Here is an 8,730-nt window from a genome sequence, read left to right as displayed (position 1 = left end):
TCCACTGTAGAGACGGAGGAGACGAGGAGGGGAGAAGATCTTAAACACAAATCAATGGCCCCGGTACAGCTTTATTTGCTGTCTTTATGTTCGCTGAATGGAGGAATATTCCCTTTAGCCACGTCTGCCCCTCTTACTGATCAATGCCAGTCTATGTGGTAATACTGAAATCTTAATGAGACCAATAGATACACAAGCACAAACAAACAAGGATGCTCCGGCATCATGATCACATAGTTTAGAAGCATATGTTGTTCTACACCGTGATTGTTAGGTTCCCCAGTTTCTGTGTTGTGGGTTTGTGTGTGTATTTGAGGAAATGGCTTTCTGGAATCCTAAAGCAGCTGATTGGTCAGCCCCATCGCTGATTGAAGTAATGACTCCTCCCTCTCGTCAGGGGATACAGTTGTCTGCAATTACCAACTCCTTCTCCAACTTGATAAAACCCAGTGTTCCTTTGTCAGAAGAGAGCTTATTTTTATGTCCTGTGTTGGTTAGTTGATATGATTTTGAGGGCGCTCCTTCAGAGGTATGTGTATGCCAATAGGACTTAGTGTTTTTGGTTGATGAAATTTTTCACTTAAATTATTGGTAATTATTCTGTTTCATTTGTTCCCAGGGGGGGAAGGGGAACGCACCTTGGGAGTGTTTAGACAAGGGGCCTACGGGTATACATAACCCGTAGTATTTAATCTGTATAATCTCTTCCTCTGTTGTCCTTCCCCGCACCTAAGATCACATACTTTTTCACCCTGTAGCAGGGTGTTGCGTTCCCTCCTCCAAGAGGGGTGCCTAACATAATGGGGGCTCATCCGGGATCATTAAACCCACTGGACCCTGCTGCTCTGAGCTCTCTGTGATTGGTGATGGAGGTGTGGTGGTAAGGTTGTGAGTTTAGGTTACGTGTGTTCAGTAGGCTGCTGCTCTGAGCTCTCTGTGATTGTTGATTGAGGTGTGGTGGTAAGGTTGTGAGTTTAGGTTACGTGTGTTCAGTAGGCTGCTGTGTACAAAATGGCTGCCTCAGCCGTCTCCAGTTTTATTGAAGCGCCCTCTGTTGTTGTGTAAAGTAGACCTTTGCGCCATAGCTGACCATTGTGGACTCTCTCATTATGAAACCAAAGGATGAGCCTTTGGTGCTAGTCAGGGAGGGTTTAGTGAGAAAATAAATGTTCTTGTTGAAAGGTGACGGAGGCTTCAGGAGAGGAGACGGGTTGACCTTCCGATGCCAAGTTGGGGGACGGCACGGAGGAAGGGGTTGCTCGTACCCCCTTTGCCCCAATTTGACCTTTTCTCTTCTGCTTCGGGTCGTTCAGACGGGACCGCTAGGCTAAAGGTGAGGCTGGCCCGTTTGGAAATGGAGCAAAAAGATAAAGAGCTCATTAGACAGCTGGAGTTTGAAAGCTAACACCTTTGCTGATATTCAGGAGTTAATGCTGTTGGAGGATTTTAAAAGTAACCTCCCTGATAGAATTGTAGTTCATTTAAATGAACAGAAAGTGGTGACATTGGCCCAGGCAGCAGTGTTGGCAGATGAGTACGCTCTGACACACAACTGTTTTGGTGCGCCTCGTTTTGAAGGCCGAACGATTACATCATCAGTGCCTCGTCCGGGTCGTTTTTTTCCTCCGGCGACCCTAAGACTTCTCACAACATCTGTGACTGGAGTTGGAGTTAAAGGGCATCTACAGGGTGGTGGTGGAGGGACGCTGGATCAAAAACACACCTGGGTCAAATAGGAGACACTGGCCAAGATTCAAGCCAACACTGTCACACCCTGATCTGTTTCACCTGTCCTTGGTCTCCACCCCCCTCCAGGTGTCGCCCATCTTCCCCACTTATCCTCTGGGTATTTATACCTGTGTTTTCTGTCTGTCTGGGCCAGTTTGTCTTGTTTGTCAAGTCAACCAGCAGTTTTGGTCTCAGCTCCTGCTTTTCCTAGTCTTTCTTTTTCTCGGTTTCCTGGTTTTGACCCTTGCCTGTCCTGACTCTGAGCCCGCCTGCCTGACCACTCTGCCTGTCCCTGACCCTGCCTGCCGTCCTGTACCTTTGCCCCATCACTCGGGATTATCGACCCCTGCCTGCCTTAACCTGTCGTTTGCCTGCCCCTGATGCCGTAATAAACATTGTTACTTCAACACAGTCTGCATTTACTTGAAATGTTAAACACAGATCAACAACGTGCGCATGGTGATTGTGCACATGGATATCCCCTTTAAGAGTAAATGGCAGTGCACAGATTCTCAGTTAGTTGGAATCCCAGCCACAGGAGAAATATATTCTGGATGGTTCGCCAGTTCTTAGTCAATTTATGTACTGTATCTCCTACAGTATAGTCTCCATTAGAATGGTGTGTCTGATCTACCCCTATAGAGGCTCTGTCCATATTAGAGCTCGACAGGAAGCACATACACCCTTTTAGATCTAAATAGGTTGCAGTACGGAGGTGAAGTGAAAGAGCTGTCTGTAAGGAAGGAGGTTGTCTCTAATTTTGGAACACCACCCGGAAGGAAGTAATAGAGACAGCGTTTCATTTATTACAGTCAATTAAATGTTCTTTGGTTTCAGGATAGACGTTAGTGTGGAAAGTCTCCATGCACACTGTAACGTATACTCAGGGAGTCAGGAAGCAAGTGCAGTTAGTGAGTTTAATGACAAACATGGAACGATACAAAACAAGGGAAGCGATTAACATGGAAACATAAACCATATTGCCTGGTGGGTGATGACAAAGGAGGGTGTGTGTGTGTGTGTGTGTGTTATCTGAAGGGGCCCAGAGACACCTGTGTGTTATCTGAAGGGGCCAAGAGACACCTGTGTGTGTGTGTGTGTGTGTGTATCTGATGGGGCCCAGAGACACCTGTGTGTGTGTTATCTGAAGGGGCCCAGAGACACCTGTGTGTGTATGTTATCAGATGGGGCCCAGAGACACCTGTGTGTGTGTGTGTGTTATCTGAAGGGGCCCAGAGACACCTGTGTGTGTGTGTTATCTGAAGGGGCCCAGAGACACCGTGTGTGTGTGTGATCTGAAGGGGCCCAGAGACACCTGTGTGTGTGTGTGTGTTATCTGAAGGGGCCCAGAGACACCTGTGTGTGTGTGTGTGTGTGTTATCTGAAGGGGCCCAGAGACAACTGTGTGTGTGTGTGTGTTATCTGAAGGGGCCCAGAGACACCTGTGTGTGTGTGTGTGTGTTATCTGAAGGGGCCCAGAGACACCTGTGTGTGTGTGTGTGTGTTATCTGAAGGGGCCCCGAGACTTTGTCACTGATGATTCTATTATTTGTTTACACAGTGAATAATTCATGAACCAGGGGTTTGTTGTCTTGGATGAACAACAAACAACACCCACGCCAAGTAAACACATTAGCATGACAAAAGGAAAAAGTATTGAGTTATTGTTATGACACAATGTTTCTCTATGGAAATAGTCTCTTTGTGGGAGAGGGAGCGTTAAGCATCACTATAACCGTGTTTTTTAATGGATCATAACCAGAATCAGCACAGCCATGGGTTTCCACAGAGCGGATTGCAGCTTGTTCCTTCTGTTTATTTTGCTACATTTTTTATTGTAAATGATGTCCTCCTGTTTCCTACTTCTCCCGTTTATTTTATCACAACTACTGTATCTTTTGGAACCCCAATGGCAAACTAAAAGATATTAGATGCCCAAAGAGATGATTCAAAACTCATTGTATTGTGGCATTTTGGAGTCACTGTTATTGTGAAAAAGAATAGTGTTCCTAAACACTTCTACATGAATGTGGATGCTACCATGATGACGGACAATCCTGACTGAGTTGTGAATAATAATGAGTGAGAAAGTTAGAGGCATGTCAAATGGCAACAAAAAGATGGGTGGATTCTAACTCGGACTCTGTGTAACGTCTTACGTTACTACTACAGTACATCAACATTACAGGGTTGGGACTCGTGTGTAACCATGGTGAATTCAGCAAGACGTATAATCATTTTAGTCATTCTACACTGAACAAAAATATAAACGCAACATGTAAAGTGTTGGTCCCATGTTTCATGAGCTGAAATAAGATCCCAGAAATGTTCCATAAGCACAAAAAGCTTATTTCTATCAAATTTTGTGCACAAATTTGTTTACATCCCTGTTAGTGAGCATTACACAGGTGCACCAATATAAGGCCACTCTAAAATGTGCAGTTTTGGCACAAACAATGCCACCGATGTCTCAGGTTTTGAGACTCCAGGAATGTCCACCAGAACTGTTGCTAGATAATTGAATGATCATTTCTCTACCATAAGCCACCACCAATGTTGTTTTAGAGAATTTAACAGTACTTCCAACCGGCCTCACAAATGTCAACTTTGTGAACAGAGTGCCCCATGGTGGCGGTAGGGTTATGGTATGGGCAGGCCTAAGCTACGGACAAAGAACACAATTGCATTTTATCAACGGCAATTTCAATGCACAGAGATACCGTGATGAGATCCCGATTATCGTGCCATTCATCCATCACCTCATGTTTCAGCATGATAACGCACACCCCCATGTCGCAAGGATCTGTACACCATTCCTGGAAGCTGAAAATGTCCCAGTTCCTCCATGGCCTGCATACTCACCAGACATATGTCACCCATTGAACATGTTTGGGTGGCTCTGGATCAACGTGTACGACAGCGTGTTCCAGATCCTAGCCAATATCGATCAACTTCGCACAGCCATTGAAGACGAGTGGGACAACATTCCACAGGTCACCATCAACAGGCTGATCAACTCTATGTGAAGGAGATGTGTCGCTGCATGAGGCAAATGGTCACACCAGATACTGACTGGTTTTCTGATCCACACCCCTACCTTTTCTTTAAGGTATCTGTGACCAACAGATGTATATCTGTATTCCCAGTCCTGTGAAATCCATAGATTAGGACCTAATGCATTTATTTCAGTTGATTTCGTTATATGAACTGGAACTCAGTGAAATTGTTGCATTTGTTTTTGTTCAGTATATTTCTATTACAGTACTTCAACTTGTTTCTAAAGACTCCTTTCATAACTCATTCTAAACTCCAAAAGTAGTGTGCAAATTCACTCACAACATTTTCAGTCAGACAAAGTTTGGAGGATGACAAGGACTCTTGCATTGATTTGGGGATTCAAGGCTTTTCACTGTGCTTTGAAAAGAAAACATTGCGTACTTGACCGCTCCATCGACCTTGGATAATAAAAAATACAAAAACTAGAGAAGTGGATCAAATATGTAAATAGTTTGTGTTAACATAGAGAGAGGAGTGTGCTAGAGGTTGACTTGAAGGACCATAGGATGTTAGGGTCATCTGTGACTCACCCGAGCCCTGTTGTTCACTGTACAACTGATGTAGGTTGAAGAGCTCTCTCTCTTCCTCTTATTCACTTGTTCTTTCTCTCCTCTTTATCTAACTGTTTCTCTTTGTCTGCACCAGTGTTTCAAGAACATGGAGGCTGAGGAGCTGCTTCTCTCGCTCTCTCTTTCTCTAAAAATCATTGTTGACGTGCATTTGTGGATGTTGTGTTGCTCAACAAAACACATCAAAGAAGATAAAACATCAACAATAGAATGAACAATGTGATAACTTAAATAAGCATATTATTACCAAAATGAAATCTCAAGTAGAGGCTAAGAACAAGTAGACCATGTTGAGTACAATCTACGCTTGTATCCACACACACTAGTCCGCTACATGCTCCCACTGTCCCTCTCCTTCTATATATATTTTTTATAAATAAAACATTCATATCTCAAATATAACGGTTCCGTAAGTATTCAGCCCCTTTGTTTAGGCAAGCCTACATTATTTCAGGAGTCAAGTGTGCTTAACAAATCACATAATAAGTTACATGGACTCACTGTGTGAAATAATAGGGGTTGAAATGATTTTTGAATGACTAACCCTTCCTCTGTCCCCCATACATACAACATCTGTCAGATCCCTCAGTCAAGTATTGAATTTAACTACAAAAGACCAGAGAGCTTTGTTTGAAAGCCTCATAAAGGACAGTGGTTGGTAGATGGGTAACAATAACAAATCAGACAATGAATATCTCTTTAAGCATGGTTAATATGCTGTGGATTATGTATCAAACCACCCAGACACATCAAAGACACAGTCGTCTGAATACTTTTGCAAGACACTGTATTTAGGGTAGGCACTAGTAAAAACAGCATCGTCTGATGTCACTGTGTAAAGTTCAGCCAGTTGTCATCATACACCTACTCCTGGTTCTCACATGCTTGTTATTTACCCTCTACCAGAACGCTCTCCACGCGTTTCCATTCAAGATGAATGTTGTTCCCTTATCGTGCAACGTTGAGTGTGAACAATCAACCCCTCTGTCCAAGCACTGAGTCTGATGACAAATATGTTCAAATCCTAAATACACAAAGCTGTCGTGTCTTGTGTTATAATTGCTTCAGTTGCTCCAATGTATTGTAAAGCCTTTGGTGTGTTTTTTAGGAGGGAATTATGTTATTTTCTTCTGTCTTTGTCCCAGTCCAATAGACGCATCACATTCTATACTTTATTATCTGATTGGGAATCGCAAATACAAAAGCCGGACCTAATGTTTAGCTGAGCTGTGGAGAATACAAGTCATTAACTGAGTTGCTGTCTGAAATAGTGATGGAAACTACTGCTATATTATACTATTCTTTTAGTTTATTTTTCCCTTTTCTCAGCCTGATACATAAAACATGTAGAAATGTAAATGTAAGGAGATCTTCCTCTCTTCCTCCCCACCTCTCTCTCTCACTAACTCTTTCTCTCTTCCTCCCCACCTCTCTCTCTCACTAACTCTCTCTCTTCCTCCCCACCTCTCTCTCTCACTAACTCTTTCTCTCTTCCTCCCCACCTCTCTCTCTCACTAACTCTTTCTCTCTTCCTCACCACCTCTCTCTCTCCCCACTAACTCTTTCTCTCTTCCTCCCCACCTCTCTCTCTCACTAACTCTTTCTCTCTTCCTCCCCACCTCTCTCTCTCACTCTCTCTCTCTTCCTCTCTCACTAACTCTTCCTCTCTTCCCCCACCTCTCTCTCTCACTAACTCTTTCTCTCTTCCTCCCCACCTCTCTCTCTCTCTCTCACTAACTCTTCCTCTCTTCCCCCACCTCTCTCTCTCACTAACTCTTTCTCTCTTCCTCCCCACCTCTCTCTCTCTCTCTTTCTCTCTCTCTCTCACTAACTCTTTCTCTCTTCCTCCCCACCTCTCTCTCTCTCTCACTAACTCTTTCTCTCTTCCTCCCCACCTCTCTCTCTCTCTCACTAACTCTTTCTCTCTTCCTCCCCACCTCTCTCTCTCTCTCACTAACTCGTTCTCTCTTCCTCCCCACCTCTCTCTCTCTCTCACTATTTCTCTCTTCCCCCCCACCTCTCTCACTAACTCTTTCTCTCTCTCCCCCCACCTCTCTCTCTCTCTCTCCCACTAACTCTCTCACTAACTCTCTCTCTCTTCCCCCATCTCTCTCTCTCACTAACTCTCTCTCTCTCCCTCTCTCTCTCTCTCTCTCTCTCTCTCACTAACTCTCTTCCTCCCCACCTCTCTCTCTCTCTCTCTCTCGCTCTCTCACTAACTATTTCTCTCTTCCCCCCCACCTCTCTCACTAACTCTTTCTCTCTCTCTCTCACTAACTCTCTCACTAACTCTTTCTCTCTTCCCCCACCTCTCTCAATTCAATTCAAGGGGCTTTATTGGCATGAGAAACATGTGTTAACATTGCCAAAGCAAGTGAGGTAGATGAAATAAACAATAAAATTAACAGTAAACATTACACATACAGAAGTTTCAAAACAATAAAGACATTACAAATGTCATATTACGTATATATACAGTGTTGCAATGATGTACAAATGGTTAAGGGTACACAAGAGCAAATAAATAAGCATAAATATGGGTTGTATTTACAATGGTGTTTGTTCTTCACTGGTTGCCCTTTTCTTGTGGCAACAGGTCACAAATCTTGCTGCTGTGATGGCACACTGTGGAATTTCACCCAGTATATATGGGAGTTTATCAAAATTGGATTTGTTTTTGAATTCTTTGTGGATCTGAGGGAAATATGTCTCTCTAATATGGTACATTGGGCAGGACGTTAGGAAGTGCAGCTCAGTTTCCACCTCATTTTGTGGGCAGTGAGCACACAGCCTGTCTTCTCTTAAGTACCATGTCTACCTACGGCGGCCTTTCTCAATAGCAAGGCTATGCTCACTGAGTCTGTACATAGTCAAAGCTTTCCTTAAGTTTAGGTCAGTCACAGTGGTCAGGTATTCTGCCACTGTACTCTCTGTTTAGGGCCAAATAGCATTCTAGTTTGCTCTGTTTTTTTGTTAATTCTTTCCAATGTGTCAAGTAATTATCTTTTTGTTTTCTCATGATTTGGTTGGGTCTAATTGTGCCGCTGTCCTGGGGTTCTGTAGGGTGTGTTTGTGAACAGAGCCCCAGGACCAGCTTGCTTAGGGGACTCATCTCCAGGTTCATCTCTCTGTAGGTGATGACTTTGTTATGGAAGGTTTCGGAATCGCTTCATTTTAGGTGGTTGTAGAATTTAACGGCTCTTTTCTGGATTTTGATAATTAGTGGGTATCGGCCTAATTCTGCTCTGCATGCATTATTTGGTATTCTACGTTGTACACGGAGGATATTTTTGCAGAATCCTGCATGCATAGTCTCAATTTGGTGTTTGTCCCATTTTGTGAAGTCTTGGTTGGTGAGCGGACCCCAGACCTCACA

Source organism: Oncorhynchus tshawytscha, linkage group LG31 (genome assembly GCF_018296145.1).
Source record: "Oncorhynchus tshawytscha isolate Ot180627B linkage group LG31, Otsh_v2.0, whole genome shotgun sequence".
In the NCBI taxonomy this organism is placed as follows: domain Eukaryota; kingdom Metazoa; phylum Chordata; class Actinopteri; order Salmoniformes; family Salmonidae; genus Oncorhynchus; species Oncorhynchus tshawytscha.
The sequence above is the reverse complement of the archived record's forward strand: the minus strand, read 5'-3'. Positions refer to the sequence as shown.